Source organism: Sapajus apella, unplaced genomic scaffold, assembly GCF_009761245.1.
Source record: "Sapajus apella isolate SASKATOON/1434 unplaced genomic scaffold, GSC_monkey_1.0 scaffold6, whole genome shotgun sequence".
Lineage (NCBI taxonomy): Eukaryota > Metazoa > Chordata > Mammalia > Primates > Cebidae > Sapajus > Sapajus apella.
In genome coordinates this window covers 51,072,292-51,090,720 of record NW_022436946.1, presented here as the reverse complement: position 1 = coordinate 51,090,720, position 18,429 = coordinate 51,072,292, and the positions used below count along the sequence as shown (strand labels likewise).

At 34.4% G+C, this 18,429-nt stretch overlaps 1 long non-coding RNA gene across 3 annotated transcripts in view; it reads left to right on the top strand.

Annotated features, from left to right (window-relative positions):
• Positions 1–18,429, top strand: part of LOC116548945 — a 1,126,598-nt gene that overhangs the window by 846,222 nt on the left and 261,947 nt on the right. The gene's annotated exons all lie outside the window — the stretch shown is intronic.

Genomic DNA, 18,429 nt, shown 5'->3' with positions numbered 1-18,429 from the left:
ATTTCAATATTGTTGTGTCTCATGGAATAGAGAGGCCCAAGAAAATGGAAAGAAACATTGAATGGCTCATCAATGGACCAGTCAGAACACACGCAACATTTATGGATTAAGTTTGCCAACCTGAATGGGTGAAGTTTGTGGTGCTCCAAACAATGACAATACTAACATCAGAGATTACTAAACATAGGTTACCATAACAGAAATAAAAATGTTTTAAATATTGTAGGAATTGCCAATGTGTGTAGAGACATGAAGTGAGAATGTCCTCTTGGAAAAAGTGGCACCAATAAACTTGCTCAGTGCAAGGTTACCACAAATCTTCAGTTTGTAAAAAAATCCAGTATCAACCAAGTGCATTAAAGTGAAGTGCAATAAAAGGAGATATGCTTGTATATACAATCATTCATTGCATAGTGATGTTTTAGCCAATGATGGACTACATATGTGATGGTAGTCCTATAATATTATACTGAAGCTGAAAAAATTCTATGACCTAGTGATATCTCAATGATACTGACCCTATGTAGGCCTACACTAATACATGTATTTCTATCTGTTGGTGAAAGCCTAAATAAATAGCAGTACAAATAGGGGTAATTAATCAATATGTTAGACTGCTATAATACAACATGTATAAAAATTTCAGATGTATTTAAGAGGATCTGTACAAATATTTTGGAGATTATATTTCAACCTGGGACCTATGAGGTGGCTTCTTAACCAAGAATAGGAATCCAGTTGCCATAAAAGAATTGATAGGTATGTTTGATGATATAAAAATTAAAAGTTTGTATAGCTAAAGATTAAGTTGACCAAAAACTTGAGGGGTAATATAAGGTAGAAAGAGAGAAATAAGGATCCCTTACATTATTCCTAATCATACTCACTAGAATATTATGTGTTACCTTTGTAAAAATTATTTCATTATTATAATTAGATAAATAGATAAATGCTTTCAACTGAAATGAAGACAAAATTTATTCATTTAATTTATTCAGCAAATACATTTTGGGCACCTATTTGTTATAGAACTGTTTTAGGTCCTGGGGATATAGCAGTCAACAGAACTGAAGAAGAAAAACTTTCCCCCAGGAACTCACATTCTAAAGGAGAAAAATTAATAGTAAGTAAAATATATGATGGAAAAAGTAAATTATGCATTAAGGAAAACAACAAATAAAATTTTCAATATGTCAGATAATTAATATTACAGTAGGTAATAACTAGAGTAGTGTTATAGGAAGTATGATGTGTGTGTGTTTATACACAATTTTAGACAGCATACCTAGGGAAGAATGCTCTTGGAAGGTGGTGGGTTAGTTAAGACCTAAAGGAAAGGGGAAACAAATCCTATGAATATTAAAGTTGAGATTATAAGAGGCAGAGGAAAAGACAAGTTCAAAGGATTTGAGCTGGGAGCATGCCTAGTTTGTTTAAGGGGCAACAGAGAGGCCAATATCATTTTAGCAGAATGACCTGGGTTGTGGAGAAGGAGGGAGTAGGTGATAAATTCAAAGGTGACAGGGGACCAGATTAGATATAACTTCATACATTAGAAAGTCTTTGTCTTTTACCCTGAGTAGGATGGAGAACTATGAGCATAAAAGTACGTTGGTACACTTAACGTTTTTGCAGACTTCCTCTGGATGCAGCTAGGCATAGATTGTAGGGGGACAATGTGAGAGCTGGAACAGCTGAGAGGCTTTGGTAATAATCTAGGAGGGAGATAATGATAGCTTGATTTAAATTGGCAATAGATGTGAAAAAATGTAAGAGATTACTTACAGCAGAAATATAACAAGAGTCGACCATTGGGCTTAGCAAAATAGAGTTCACTGATAACTTAGTTTAGGTGCAGTGGAGAGTGGCAAAAAGCCTCTTTGGAGTGGAGTCAAATGAAAACGGGAGGAGAAAGTGAGATTAGATGTCTTCAAAGGAGTTTTGATATGAAAGGATGGAGGTAGATTAGGCAGAAGTGGAAAGGGAAAATGTAGAGAGAAGAAAATTATGGTATGTGAGAAAGGAAAGATTTGCTTGACCAGTATACTTGATTAGGCCATATGCGATGTAATCCAGCAGGCAAAAGGAAGACTCGGCCTATGTAGGAGTAAGAATAATTCCTCCACAGTAATAGGAAAAAAAAGGCAGAATGTAAGGTTACAAAGGCAGGTTTCTAGAAGTGTGAAAAAAAAAATGGGAAAAACTTGTGTAAATTCCCTTAAATTGATTTCTATTTTCTCAGTGAAATAGAGAACAAGGACATGGCTGAGAGTGAACATAAGGGAGGAGATACTAGAGAATTGGAGAGGAGGAAATATGAATCATACATTATTCTAGGTAATTGAGAGAGTGAATGGAAATACAGAACAATTGAGCACTAAAAAAATTGAAGTTTTTGCTCATAAATGTAAAGTGAGTTCAGAGACACTCTGTGTGTGTGTGTGTGTGTGTGTGTGTGTGTGTGTTTCTTCAGCTTTATTCAGACCAACTGTATATACTAGAATTGGCAGACCTGTATTTAATCAAGGTTATTGTTTTGTCACCTGGTAGGATGAGTTCAAAGAGAAGCAAGGCTCCTTAGTGTTTACACAAAGAAGTTTAAAACTTATGTCCACACAAAAACCTGCAGCTTTATTCATAATTGCCAAAACTTGGAAGCACCCAAGATGTCATTCAGTAGATGAATGGATAAGTGAACATCCACACAGTGGGATATTGTTCATCGCTAAAGAAAAATTTGCTATCAAACCATGAAGAGACATGGAGTAAACTTAAATGCATATCCCTAAGTGAAAGAAGCCAATCTGAAACAGCTATACACTGTGATTCTGACTATATAACATTCTGGAGAATAAAAAACTATGGAAATAATAAAAAGATCAGTGGTTTCCAGAGGTTGAGAGAGGAATTAATAACCAGAATAGAGAGGACTTTTTTAGGGCAGTGAAACTACTCCCTGTATATTACCGTAATTGTAGATAGATGTTACTATGCACTTGCCCAAACCCATCAATTGTACAGCACCAAGAGTGAAACCTAATGTAAACTATAGACTTTTGATGACAATGCAGCAATGTAGGTTCAGTTTAACAATATTCTACTCTGGTAGGAGATGGTGTTGATAATTGGACAGACCATGCAAGTGTGAGGGTGGTAGATATACGGACCTTTCCCTTAATTTTGCTGTGATAGTGGTAGGTATAGATTGAGATTTACAAAATTGGCATGAGGTTATAGAGTAAAACACTTGAAATGTTAAAAGTTTAAAGAGAAGATAGAAAGCAATATCTATGTTGAGATTAATGAAAATTCCAACTCAGTTGTTTGGTTTGAACACAGTTTCCATGACACATTTTGCAAAATATTTAGTCATACTATTACATATTGAGCTCTTCTGAAAAAAGTGCCAAATGTATTATTAAACTACCATAGATTTGTTTTTCATCATTTTTTGTTCTAAAGCATTTTAGAAGCCATTGATGTAATGAGAAAAATGCATTTCATTGTCTCTGAGGATGGGTTCATTTTATATGACTTGAAAGTATCCGTTTCAAGATTTAATGCCCATTTGTTCTCTCATTCTCTCTCACTCTCTCTCTCACACACACAAGCACACACACATGAAAAAAAGTACAGTACCTGTATGACTGTGTGTATACGTTTGTGTTTTATGATTGATAAACTTTTATAATATTGTCATTCAGACTTCATATATTGAAGCATCTTTAAAAATATATGTTCCCATAAAATTACCCTTACCATCCACTGTCAGCTAACTATGGTGACTCAGTTTCTATTCCATTCATTTTCCACCCTTTATATGTCTTTTGTAAGGATTCATGAGAACTTCAGCCTAATGTAACATTTGTTTCTGGCTGTTGAAGCCAACATATAGATTCTCTGGTTTTCAGGAATATGGGTATGAGATCACATTGCTGTGCTATAAATGATCAGCTAGAATATATATTTCTCTAAATGTAGTTCAAATTATTTTTCTATGAAGTATTAACTTGTACTAAATGCTACTTACTCTGCACATGTCAACTTTAAAAAGTCTTTTAGAATTTTGAATTTTCTTTTTTTTTTTTTTTTGTACTTTGGGCTCTGGAGTACATGTGCACATCCTACATCCTGCAGGATTGTTGCATAGGTACATACATGCCATGCTGATTTGCTGTCTCCATCCCCCCAGCCATTGCCTACATCACACATTTCTCCTGGTGTTATTCCTTCCCATCCTCCCCACCCCCTGCTGTCCCTTCTGTCCCCTCCCCTCCACACCCGCACCTAGCCCAGTGAGTGTTGTTCCCTTCCCTGTGCCCACATGTTCTCATTGTTCATCAACCACCTATGAGTGAAAACATGTGGTGTTTGGTTTTCTGTTCTTGTGTCAGTTTGCTGAGAATGATGGTTTCAGATTCATCCATGTCTCTACAAAGGACATGAGCTCATCATTTTTTATGGCTGCATAATATTCCATGGTGTATTTGTGCCACATTTTCTTTGTCCAGTCTATCATTGATGGGCATTTGGGTTGTTTCCAGGTCTTTGCTATCATAAACAATGAACATACATGTGCATGTGTCTTTTTAATAGAACAATTTATAATCCTTTGGGTATATACCCAGTAATGGGATTGCTGGGTCAAATGGAATTTCTATTTCAAGGTCCTTGAAGAATCGCCACACTGTCTTCCACAATGGTTGAACTAATTTACACTCCCACCAACAGTATAAAAGTATTCCTTTTTCTCCACATCATCTCCAGAATCTGTTGTCTCCAGATTTTTTAATGATCACCATTCTAACTGGCATGGGATGGTATTTCAATGTGGTTTTGATTTGCATTTCTCTAATGTCCAGTGATGATGAGCATTTTTTTTCATATGTTTGTTGGCTGCATAAATGTCTCCTTTTGAAAAGTGTCTGTTCATATCCTCCACCCACTTTTGAATGTTTTTTTGTTTGTTTGTTTTTTGTTTTTCTTTTTGTAAATCTTCTTTAGTTCTTTATAGATTCTGGATATTAGCCCTTTGTCAGATGGGTAGATTGCAAAATTTTTTTCCCATTCTGTTGGTTGCTGGTTCACACTAATAATTATTTCCTTTACTGTGCAGAAGCTCTTCATTTTAATTAGATCCCATTTGTCTATTTTGGCTTTTGTTGCCATTGCTTTTGGTGTTTTAGTCACGAGGTCCTTGCCTGTGCCTATGTCCTGAATGGTATTGCTCAGGTTTTCTTCTAGGGTTTTTATGGTGTTAGTTCTTATGTTTAAATCTTTAATCTGTCTGGAGTTAATTTTTGTATAAGGTGTAAGGAAGGGGTCCAGTTTCAGCTTCCTTTATATGGCTAGCTAGTTTTCCCAACACCATTTATTAAACAGGAAATCCTTTCCTCATTGCTTGTTTTTGTCAGGTTTGTCAAAAATCAGATGATTGTAGATGTGTGGTGTTGCTTTTGAGGCCTCTGTTCTGTACCATTGGTCTATATCTCTGTTTCGGTACCAGTACAGTGCTGTTTTGATTACTGTTGCCTTGTAGTATAGTTTGAAGTCAGGTAGTGTGATGCCTACGGCTTTGTTCTTTTTGCTTAGGATTGTCTTGGCTGTTTGGGCTCTTTTGGTTTCATACGAAGTTTAAAGTGAATTTTTTCAGTTCTGTGAAGAAGATCAAAGCTTGATGGGGATATCATTGAATCTATAAATTACTTTGGACAGTAGGGCCATTTTCACATATTGATTCTTCCTAATCATAAGCATGGAGTGTTTTTTCATCTTTTTAAAGTTTTAAAGGGAGGAGGAAACTTAAGATCATTTTGTTCAGTATTTTCCATACTGTACATAAGATGTTAATAAGTACTCTAGTTGTTTAAATACTCTGTTTTCTTATAAGATAATTATAAAATATATTAACGTGTTAAAATATACAAGAAGTCCTGAAGTAACGAAATCTGATCAAATTCAGCACAGCTTTTTCCAAACGTATTTGATATCAAAATCATTATCCATCTTTATTTTTTCTTTGAACATCTGTAAAAACTTCATTGATTGAATGCTTCTCAGAATAGTTTCAGAATTATTTTTCTCTCTATAAATGTGTAAACACAGGCATGGTTATTTATAAGCTTTTCTAAAGTTACGTGGCGATTTATTACCTGGAAGAATCAGAACTACTTTGGATACCCAATTAGGTGCTTCCTTCTTGCAGTTTGTCTCCTGGTACTTTCTTATCCCAGTGCTGTGCTGAGCCATATTGGAGCCTGAGGCAAAAGGGAATATCAGTAACACTCATCCTGTCTTTATTTAAAATTTGATATTTTGTTAATCATTGATTTAATTGCATAAATTTTAATATTGAAATATATTGGTTAAAATATTATGTATCTTGATTAGCAAGTTTTTTGTTATCTCTTCTGTACTTGAGACAATGACTCATTTTTCTGACCATAGTCTCTGCTCTGATTATCCCTTCAAAACTACATGTATCTCCAGTCTTAGAACATCCAAGCAGCTTCATATTCCAAATTATTTAAAAGCATGATGAATTTAGAAAATATCCACATCACAGTTTTGGTGACTTCCATTTCTTACATTTTTAGGTAGAAACATACCTACTATTCTTTGCCTTTGTGTTCCAGGGAAAAATAAATAATGTCTTTCCAATTTTTGGCATATTAATTTATAAATACCATCTACTTTATTGCATACCTTCTGAAAGTCTAATTTCAATTTAATTATAATTAACAACCCAGATCTTCTATTAATCAGTTCCTATGTGTAGCAGAATAAACTTGGGACAGAGATTGTATCTAGTCTAGTTCCACTTGATAAAAATACATATTCACTAACTTAGTGAACTCTAATATGGAATTTCCCAAGTGTATTTCAGCAAGGAGGATGTTCAAAGGGTCAGTGGGAAAAATAATAAAATTAGTTGAATAGTAAAGATCTTCAGGAAACTTAAGAGATTCTTTATTTCAGAACTTAGTGCCTCTAATATGATGTTTTTTAGTAATACAGAAAATACAATGTTTTTAAAACAGATCTAACTACAGAAATTTTATATATATATATAAATTTATATATATATTTATATATATATAAAAAAAAAATATATATATATATATAAAAATATATATCTGCATGTATGTGAGATTTTGCATTGAACATCTGCCCTGGAACTATAGTTTCACAGATCATCTTTGGAAGGCATATCTGTAATAAACTAGTCAAGCATGGATTTTGTTTAGCAGAAAGTGTTTTTTCAGATGATATATAACTCAATGTTCAGTTATAACCTTTTATTCTCCAGTAATGGCTCACTAATCCCAAAGCCCAGCTAGGACTTTTCTTCTGCATGGAAGAACTATTGAAAATGAATAAATTGTTTTACCAAGTGCAATTTATGATTTTATTTTTCTGGTCAACACATTTGCCTTTTCACAATTGGAATTTTTTTATAATTCTTGGCAAGCTGTTAATCACTTAACGATAGAGGTCTGTCTCCCTAGTCAATCATATTTGGCACAGCTTATATGTTTATTCCTGTTGGCTGTGGTACCTCTGTCCTGTTTACTTCAAAACAAGTTTTGAAAATAGAAACTTCATTCCTTGTCATACCTCTGTTGTTTTCCACATACAGTGTACTCTTCTCATCTGATCATCCCTGAAGCTTGGAAGAACTCTGTTTTTTCCTTCTTTTCCCTACCCTCAGAGAGGCTGACAAAAATGATTTGTTGCCACCCCCCATTCCCAATTACTTATTTGGAAGAAAAAAATCTTCTGAAAATTTTACATGAAGTTTAAAACTGATATTCCTGAAAATAAATATAAAAACTTAGAGGAATTTTGGTAAAGATGGAATAATAGTCCTTTGAACTGCAGACAAAGATTGAATATTGACCAAAATTTAAAAGCATTCCTTTGAACTCCCTCTCCATGTCTTTTGTTTTAGGTGTGGACAGTTCGATAACATGTCAAGGTGTGTTATGCTATACCATCTTTCAATAGTATCACAACAGACACCCACAACACACCTACACTTCCCTTCATAAGTCAGTTTTCAGATATGAACATTCCAGGATTGTTCATTCTTTGCCCACACAACTTGGTCCCAATTTTGATTAGAAAGGAATTTACTCATCCTTTGTGGCAACTTGAGCAGCATTACTTTCGGAGTCTGAGTTTTGAAAAATGAAACAGGTAATTGTTGTTTATAAAATATTGTGATGGCACAGAGTCTATGGCAACTGAAAACATTCCAGTGTTTGCTGCAAGGCATGAGGAGACAGTGACACAGCTCATTTCCTCAGCCGAGCTCTCTTTGCTGCCTTGTACAACACTTATTTCAAAGCACGCCACAGCTTAGAACTGTCGTGATCCCCATTAATATAAAATCATTGACCCCTGCTCCTGCTGGTGCGACTAAATTACATTTTGCTGCTCAGCAGCAGCCACACATGGGGCCAGCGCTTTTAGTCGTCACCAGGTGCCTTGATGCCAGCACAGCCCCTCCACGCCCAGGGTTTGCCTTTAATGCAGATTAGGCACCTTCAAAGATCTAGGAGGACCTACTCCCAGGATGGAAGCCTCTCTAATGGTATCTGGGCTTATCATAAGCAGTAATTTAGTATCTCAGCTAAGACTAGAGAGAGATTCATTTCCCCTCTCTAAGAAATTGCAAGACTGTGTAGTTTTGTGATTTTTTTTTATCTCCCATTCCACCAGCACAAATTCAAGAGCATTATGCCTAACAATATTATGTTTTTATGAGACCTACAAGCTTGATGTGGTAAAGCAATACCACAAATTTTGATATGATCCAGGTGGGAAAATTCATTTTTTGGACTATTTTTATGTTATGTGCTATAACTAGAACTAAATGTACTCACAGTGTCCCACATTTAATTCACCTTTGTAGTTAGAGTGGTGGAATCTCTTTACAAAAGAATTGATAACCGGGCTGGAAGTGTGGTTTATTTTCACACTGTGTGGTCTCTCTTAACATCAGTTCCTGACCCTCTGGGCCAGCCTTTCCATGCTGTATCCTTGCTCTCCGAGAGTGAGGTGGCTGTGTTTTTAGCCTTCCTGTAGTGAGTATGGAGTCTGCAGGAATGTTCTCTATATACTGTAGCCATCATTCTTGCCTTACTTGTTAAGTGATAAAGCTGGAGATTTAGATAGTGACACGTAGAAAATAGTGAACATATAAAACATAGGAACTTTAGGTACGAAAATAAGAAAAAAATCGTCTCTTACATAAACTGCAGAAACATGAGAAAAAGCAATAAAAGATCATGCATATATATGGTATAAACCAAGTTTGAGTAAGTGTATGGATATACATATATTCACATTATTTGCAATATGTTTAGATAAGTTCTGTCTATAGCAAACTGTTCATAAAAAGCTCAGAAATAATTTATCGGGATAAAATATGGTGTTTGAAGTATTATTTGTGTAAAAAATCAGATGTTTTTGTCTGGTGAGGGGAAGAATTTATGTATCAAAGTAAAACCCATGGTTTTTATCCAGGAAAATATGTACTCTTATGAGTCAACTGATTTCATTGTTTAAAAATGTTCAGTAGTGAAGCCAAATCGTGATATATTCTCCATATAGTAAAGTTCAACACTTAATTTTTAGTTTTTAAATATATTTCAATAAGAAACTGTGCCTTAACTCGGCCTACATACACGCTGAAACCAGTCAGCAGCATAAAATGGGGCAGATTTTAATCAATACTATACCGGTCACACTGACTGTGTATAAAGACTTTGTCTGAATTTTCTACTCTTTGATTCCTATCAGAAGAAACAAATTAAGTTTTATGGCTGTAGGGAGTATCTACAGAGAGTTCTTACTAAATGGAGAGAGGTTAAATGATCTACACACTTTAATTACAAACTTTATAAATACAATTTATTGATAAAAATCCATTTCCAATAAAAATTTACAAAAGCCAACAATCATACAGAGAAAATATGAAATTTCTGAGAGCAGCATTTTTCTATGTGATGTATTAATAAATACAAATAGTGTAAATAATAATAATTTTCACTATATTTCTTAAAAAAACGTGTTTTTGGTTTCTGGAATTATTTCATCCCTGAGGTTTAATTGTGTTTTATGAAATTCAGTCTCTGGATTATCGACTTGCTTCTGAAAGCTGATACCCAAACAGAGGGCATTCTTTCCAGAAGGGTGTCCTAACCCCAGTCACACGTCTGTTAATTTGGCCTTTCTCTTAATCTCTGAAGAACTTGCTGAACAGAACTGAAACTATGCACATGCTAATGGCTTGCGCTCTGCAAACTCCTCTCTCTCCCTGAGAGTGTCTGGTGTGCAAAGCTGAGCTGGAACAAAGATACACTAATTATTCCCCATTAATTTGTCTGCTTGAATGGTCCTAAATACCAGAGTGATTAATTAGCGCAAGGCAGCCGGGGCAGGATGTCACACCCTTCTCTGCGTTTAAGTGTCGGCAAGGTTGTGCTCAAGTGTTGACAACAGCATATCTTTAATTTTCTCCAAGAAGAAAAGTTTAGTCAGTACAATTAATTTGAGCTTGGCTGGCTTGCAGGAATAAATGAAACGTGTGGAATGATATTACTGCTGTATAGGCATTTTTTTTCCTCCTTAGGGTACAGTAAAACTTTTTTGGCAACTGAGTTATTGAATAGTGTATTTCTATAATTGTTTCAATTTGGCTTAATTACTTTTGTGCATTTTGCAGCAAAAACATGGATCATAAAATAGTTAGAAATTATTATTCATAATAGGCTGAGATGGATGTAGATGAATGCATAGATAAGAATTAAAGGCAGATGAAGAATGACATTACAATTTGATATCCTTTTAATGAAATGCAACTTGCTCTCACAAATTGAAATTTATATCAGTGTTATCAAAAATAACTTGAGACCACTTAACCGCTAAGAGATGTGAATCAACTTACTTAAAAATGTGTAGCTGAAAAAGTTGCTTATGTGGCCTGATCTTTTTTTTAAGCAGATTTTGATGCGATTCTAAGCCTAATGAAAAATATTTGCCTAGATTAATTTTCAAACTAGTAAAATATATAAATCAGCGGTAAACAAAAATAATACAATAAGTAATGTTGAACACTTTCACTATATGTTTTTTTGTAATTGTATTTGTCAGAGTACTTTTCTTTAAAAAGTACCTAATTTTAAAGCAATTTAAAACTGTTTAGAGAAAAGAATCAAATAAAGTTGCTGCTGCTCATACTATTTTCCCCTCCTTTTTAAGATCAGGCTATAAACATGACTCTGGAGCAGAAACATAATACTATATAATTAGACAATATCCTATTTTGTTGGTTACATTATATTCCTTTGCTGTTAATGAAAATTTAAATTAATTCATTTTGCTATAGGCATGCGGTTTTGTTTTGTTTTGTTTTGTTTTTAAATAGTGCAAAGAGAAAAAAAAATTAGAGAGTGCCTTGCAGCCAGCCTGTGGATGTTCTCATCATTTCTTTCACAGTCTTCTTCAAGCTCTTTACCTCTATACAAACCCAAAAGGCTATTCAGCAGCAGGGGTGTGAGCACCAAGGGAGGGAAGGGGTCCTTCTCCCATTCCTCCGTGTATCTCATTGTTCATCACTTGTCAATGTATTTCCCACACACCATCTCCAGCCATGCTGTGCCTCATCCTGGCTGCTGGTTCCATGACCTCCATGACATTACTCACTCTTTCACCACTCCCCACATCTAGAGTTTTGTTTCGTTTTGTTTTTTAATTTTTCCCAGACAGTGGTTGTCATAAGACTCCGCTACTCTAGTGGTATAGGTTTGTAGAAGATGTTTGTTGAAATAACTAACAGTAAAATGAAATTTTCTCAGCACAATGTTCCCTGACTCCTACTGTGTCTTTGCCCTATTTTCATGCTGTCACCTTCAAATTCTCCACAAGTTTTCACGTATTTGCTAACTTTTTTTAAATAGCAAAAAGACCAAAATTGCTGGACTGATATCTCAGATTTACTATTTATTAAATTTCTAAAAAAAAAAAAAAACAAAAAAAAAACTCTTAACCTCTTGAGCCTCATCTGCAAAATAAGTGTAAATATTTGCTTCATTGAGATATACATGAAATAAAAAATATGATCTTTCATCGACTTTAACAGTCTGCTACTCTATGTAAAACAAGGATAATATTTTCTTGATATTTCACAGTTTCTATAATATTTGCCATATCTACAGCAAAGCATAAAATTATTTGCAATATTCAATCCTCAGTTGAAATGAGATTATTCCCATTTATGGATTTTGCTACTTTGCCTCAAGAGGAAATAAATAAGTAAGAAGTTAAAATGGTATCAGGCCTTTTTATACCACAGAAAGAAGTGCTTTGACTAAAATATTTCACTTTAATTTTGAGACATGGTTATGTCTTTGAAGAAAGAAGAACCACTAAAAAGCTGTGATAGTCAATGCTAAAAACCATTAATTCCTTCCCTCCATGTAAGTCTACACTTCCCACATTAAAAGATGGAGTCTAGTTTCCTTCTTCTTGAATAATGCCTGGATTTGGTGGCTTACTTTTTCCTATAAAATACAGCAAAGTAATGTCCTGGGATTTCCAAGTCTAGGTCATACTAAGTCTTGCAGATTCTCCCCAATCTCTAGGTATACTTGTATTTATGATGCTTCCTCGAAGAACTTGTAAGAAGCCTGAGCCACACAGAGATGTCCCATGTAGATCCTCTGGTCCACAGTCCTAGCTCAACTCCCATGTGACATCCAGAATTAACTGCCTACTATCTTGAATGTCTAGGACAATCAAACCTTCCGATGATATTTGTTTGCAACACTGCAAGAAACCTTAAGTTAAAACTGTCCGGCTGAGTCCTGTCAATTGACAGAAATGTAAGAGACAATAATGAAGAGCTTTTTTTCCACTATGACTAGGGATGATTTGTTATATACATAGACTAGTGAAACAACAACAAATAACATAATTTAAACTTTTTATATCACAGTGGCAAATCAAGATAATATTCACTGTCAAAGTCAGCTAGAAATTGGATAATTGAGGGAGGAATTATATTTGTGTGTATGAGCTGTTTTCATTCATTCATCTATCAGTCATTTGACTACCACGGCTGGAATTTTTGTTTGTTATACACACTGAAAAAACAAGAGGCTTTAATACTCAGTATATATTGATTTACAAGTGTGCATTACTACTGGCCAGGCTTGGTGGCTCAGGCCTGTAATCCCAGCACTTTAGGAAGCCGAGGCAGATGAATAACTTGAGGACAGGAGTTTGAGACTAGCCTTGTTAACATAGTGAAACCTTGTTTCTAGTAAAAATACAAAAATCAGTCATACATGGTGGCACATGCCTGTAATCCCAGCTGTGCAAGAGAATTGCATGAACCTAGGAGACAGAAGTTGTGGGTGAGCAGAGATAACACCACTGCACTTCAGCCTGGGAGATACAGGGAGACTGTCTTAAAAAGAAAAAAAAAAAAAAAAAAAGAAGTTTGCATTACCAACATAGCTTTTACAAACAAAGAAAAAAAAACTGAGGTTAAGTATTGGTATTTAAATAAATGCATTATAACTCACTTTAACAACTCAGGTGAGATGCCAGGTTTCAAGCTATGTTGATTGATGCTTCACTCAAAATTACACTGATTCCTAAGCACAAGTATTCTCTAAAGAGAAGTATAGTTTTGTCAGTGTTGTACATATAGAATGTGAGAATTACAAAGAAAGCTCTGACTGCCTGTTAGGACCAATGGGCACAATTCTGTTGTTAAATTATCCTAATATTTGTGGCATTACTCTTGATTTTTTTTGTTATTATTATTGTTTTGTTTTGTTCTGTTTTGTTTTTAAGAGTGACTCTCACTCTGTCACCCAGGCTGGAGTGCAGTGGTGCAATCTCGACTCACTGCAACCTCCACCTCCCAGGTTCAAGCAATTCTTCTGCTCCAGCCTCCCAAATAGCTGGGACTACAGGAGGGTACCAACACACCTGGCTAATTTTTGTATTTTTGGCTAATTTTTGTATTTTTAGTAGAGATGGGGTTTCAGTATATTAGCCAGGATAGTCTTAAACTCCTGACCTTGTGATCCACCTGCCTCGGCCTCCCAAAGTGCTGGAATTACAGGCGTGAGCCACTGTGCCTGGCCTCTTGATTTGTTTTAGAAAGATCAGTGTCAATACCATTTTATCTGCTACTGTGTGGCAATATTGGTCACACAGATCACACCTTTCATGAGAGATGTGGATGAAAATAATTTATGGACTCTACTTTTTCAGAAAATATACATTTTTTTCTTTTGCTTCTTGCCTTTGGCCTTCTTTGACAGTTTCATCTGCTTTTATTAAAATCACTTTTGTCAACTTATTTCTTGCTGAAACTTAAGTTGCAAAATTCAAAAAGTGGGAATAGTTTATCAAAATAGACTGTGTATCATATAAATGAGAGTAGTATAGAACAGAATGTAGTATTTGGACAGCCAGCAGCTTGTAATATTTAAAGCAATGGCATGTCTCTGCTTGATTCTTTTTACTAAGCACTTGGCTACTTAGAGCCAGGGAAAGAAAGAGATGTAGAGGTGTTTTTGGCTTTGTAAAAAAATAAAAAGAAAGAAAGAAAAGAGAACTGAGGAGGAACTCATCCCATGCTGAAAGAAGCAGTGAACAATATAGATAATAACTGTGCCAAGTATAATTAGCCAGATCTGTTGATTACTAACTGACATTCAGAAATTTCTTGCTCTTTCTCTTTAAAATGTTGATGTAATTATGATGTAAAGTAGAGCATAGCCTGAGAAATTAAAGATTTGCGTTTTTCCAGCAAAGGATATTAATGAAAAGTGTTCACTTTCATCTGTCTATTGAAAGACTTTCTGAAATAATGTTTTAATGCCTATTATTATATTGAAACTAGCGTTTGTAAATCTTGAATCACCTATAGTATCTAAATGTAAAGTCTTACCTTTAGTAGCAGTGACTCTCAAATATTGGTTCAAGGTCCAATACCAGGTAATTACATTGAAATCACCTGAAGAGTCTTAAAAGTAAAGACTTCTAGGCTCCACCTTTTAGGGATAGGACCTGAGAGTCTGCTCTTGTTTCCATCTACCATCAGATGTTGCTCTGTCTAAGCCTTGGTCCATGAAACTACAATCCTTTGAGGTCCTCTGTGAGAGGAGTGTATTCTCCTAGAGATCCACAGTACACGTGACCACATTAAAGCTCTAAAGATGTTTAACTTGGCTTACCTAGTATTTCCAGACTTACAGTACCTTTAAAACATTTTCTTAATGTAGAGGGGAGCTCAGGTTTAAAAACAGACATTTAGAGAAATTCTGAGACACCCCATCAATAAAATTTAAGCAAAACAAAATTTTATTTGCTTTTGCAAAATGTATATTTTCACATAGGTTCTTGTAATATCACCTGTAAGACTGATGTTTCTTTTCATTATTCAGTTGCTTACTATCTGCTGTTAACTACTGAATGTTTTCTGATAATGTTTGACACTTAGATATTTTTTTAATTATGCCTGAAAATATTCAGCTTTTTCCAAGAAACATTTGTATCATTGATTACTTCAAAGACTTAATTCTAAGAATTTACAAAAGCACAATCAAAACATTCTGCAACAGAATAGTCACTAGAACAACTGGTCATATTCTGGTTTATATTATTATTAGTTATAACAGTGAATTTTCCTTCACTGAACACCAAACCACTTCAGAGAAAAGATAATATCTTATTAATCTGGCTACCTCCAAATGCCTTTGCTGAATCACGTTGATCTCTGAAACCAAGGTTCTTATGAATCATGCTATCAGTGTATAGATGCTGTTTAATGTTCCAAGTCACATGCTTCAGTAGTTTGCTTTCTCAGGTTTATGTATTTTTTTTTTATAAAGACAACTGACATTTTATCCTCAGCTTGTATACTGGAAATGTTATTAACCAACATTAGTTCATCATCCACTTCAGTGCAGAAACCCAATGTGTCATACCCTTGATAAGCTCCTTGAGAGCAGGAATTATGTTTTTTAACTTCTTTCTGTCCCTGTAGACCTCCAATATTGTTTTTGCACAGAAGCATTCAAAAGGTAATTGTGGTTAGAGTATAAATAACCAGATGGAAAATATGTTGAACAACCTCTGACCATTAAGACTTCCTCAATATTGTTTTTCTAAAAGTCAAAATACAGGACTTGACATTTATGGGTACATATATGCCAACTTTCGGCTGCTTTATGCACTCACTGGATTCTCTCTGTTGTCCTTTTCTGTCTCTTCCTCTTATCCCTGCTTATATCCAGAGCTCTGAATATTCTGTTTCTGCAGTTAAAAGTTAAATTTCAAAGATAATAAATTTCAAAGTGGGTGTTTTATTAACCACAGCAACAAACAAGTGAGAGTTGCATTACACTGCGACAAAAGTTCTTCAGCTTCTGTGGGCCCTTGTGTTTCCAGATGAAGAGCCAAGTGGAAATGTTCAATAAAACATGTGTCAGACTGTACAATAGAACAGTCCTTACATTTTACATCAAGCTGCATCAGGGTCATGGGAGGTGTTTTATTAGCACAGTCAACAATAATATCGTGATTTTTATTAGGAGGAAAAGATAGTGAGAGACTACTAATTATTTTTCAGCCTGAGGGGCATTTTTTCTTGAAATGACTGTTAATTTGATCATTGTCGTGCAGTTCACAGATTTACATGAACTTATTTCACTCTGACACATGGTTAAGAACCAGACTGAGATTCTTGCTTTATTAATGGTTTTCAGTAAATGTATTCAAAAGTGCTAACTGTGTGGGTGTATGGATGATATTGATAGCACTAGGAAGGTTGAATCCTTTTGGAAGTAGCTAGCCTGAAGCCCTTTTCACATGATATTTTCTTTGTTCATGCAGTGAGATGTTAAGCCTACAAGAATGAAATGAAATCCCAGTGAAATAAGAATGATGTTGTCTCAGATATTACCAAAGTGGCTTTTCTAGAAATGTTTCCTTTCTTGTTTTTCTTTTTCCACAAATAGGGCAAGCATGAGAAACATGAGAAAGTCAGTGATTTTTTTAAAACACTTGCTTTGGCATAATCCAGAAAATAATGCACAATGTTTTTGTTGTTAAATGGCATAGAATAAGCATAATCTATTAACCCACTTGTAATTCTTGCTGATTATAAAGCTAATTTATTATTATTTTCTTTGTAATCTGCATACATTATGCTTAACCGAAAATGAGAATCTAAAACTAATAGTGAATAGGCTCATTTTTATTTAATCTATCATTTTTGCAAATGTTATTAATCTGGTAAAATGTCTTACAAAATTTTCTCTTGCTTTGATATTGCAAGATAATCCACATAAGACATATTATTAATTTGGAAGAAATCTTCAAAAAAGGTAAAAGTTTAAAACGTGGATAGAACTGGTGATTCATCCTGCAGAGTTCTCTATTTAATTTAAAATTATATTTTTCAAAAAAATTTAATACATTTGGAAAAATATTCCAGAATTGGACTTGAGGAAAATTGGCAGTTTTCATAACATTAGAATCTTATTAAAAAGATGTTTTTAAGATAAAATTTTAACATGAGATTACCAATGTAAAACTGAGTAAATTATAAAGTGTATCATGATTCTGTTATCAATATTAAATGAAATATTAAAATATTTGTTGGGCATAAAGACCAGTCAGTATCTTTATACTATATACTTTAAAATGATCAAAAATGATAGAAAATGTGGTGTGTATCATCCACTTAATCAAGTGCAGTTATAAGGACTATAGGGAGTAGATGCCAATAATTTCTGAATTCCTATCACATCTATCTCATGGTAAATGTACATCATTCATATTTTTAAGGACATCCTCATCGTTAAAGCTGCTTAATACAGCTGCTTTTAACTCTTCCTAGTGGGACTTGGACTTGACAAGAAATGGATTGAAACTTGAATTTAACCTTACTACACATGAGGGAGAGATTACACCACAGCATCCAAATGTTATTATTGGTCAAAAATAATTAAAATGCATTATGAGGAAATATTCCCAATTATACTTTAGCCTCTGTTTAGAGGGGAAAAATAACTTTTTTTCTCAAGTGCAGTTTATATACTTGGATTGATGTGTAAACTTTTTCTTTTCAATTGCATGTGATAAGTTTGTAGATGTAGCTATACAAAAAAGAAAAACTTTTCCTGTGTATATTATCTATAATTAAACCATCTTCTTTTAAAAGCATGCTAACAATGCCATTTTACAACATAGGAAATTTCTCATTATAAGAATTCAAAAACAGACTTACAATTTGGAATTTTTGTCATGCAGAGGCCTTGAAAATCAGTGAATTCATTTGTTGCTTTCTCAGTGGGACTTAGGAATTTTGCTTATGATTTCATTGTGCTTTCTCTC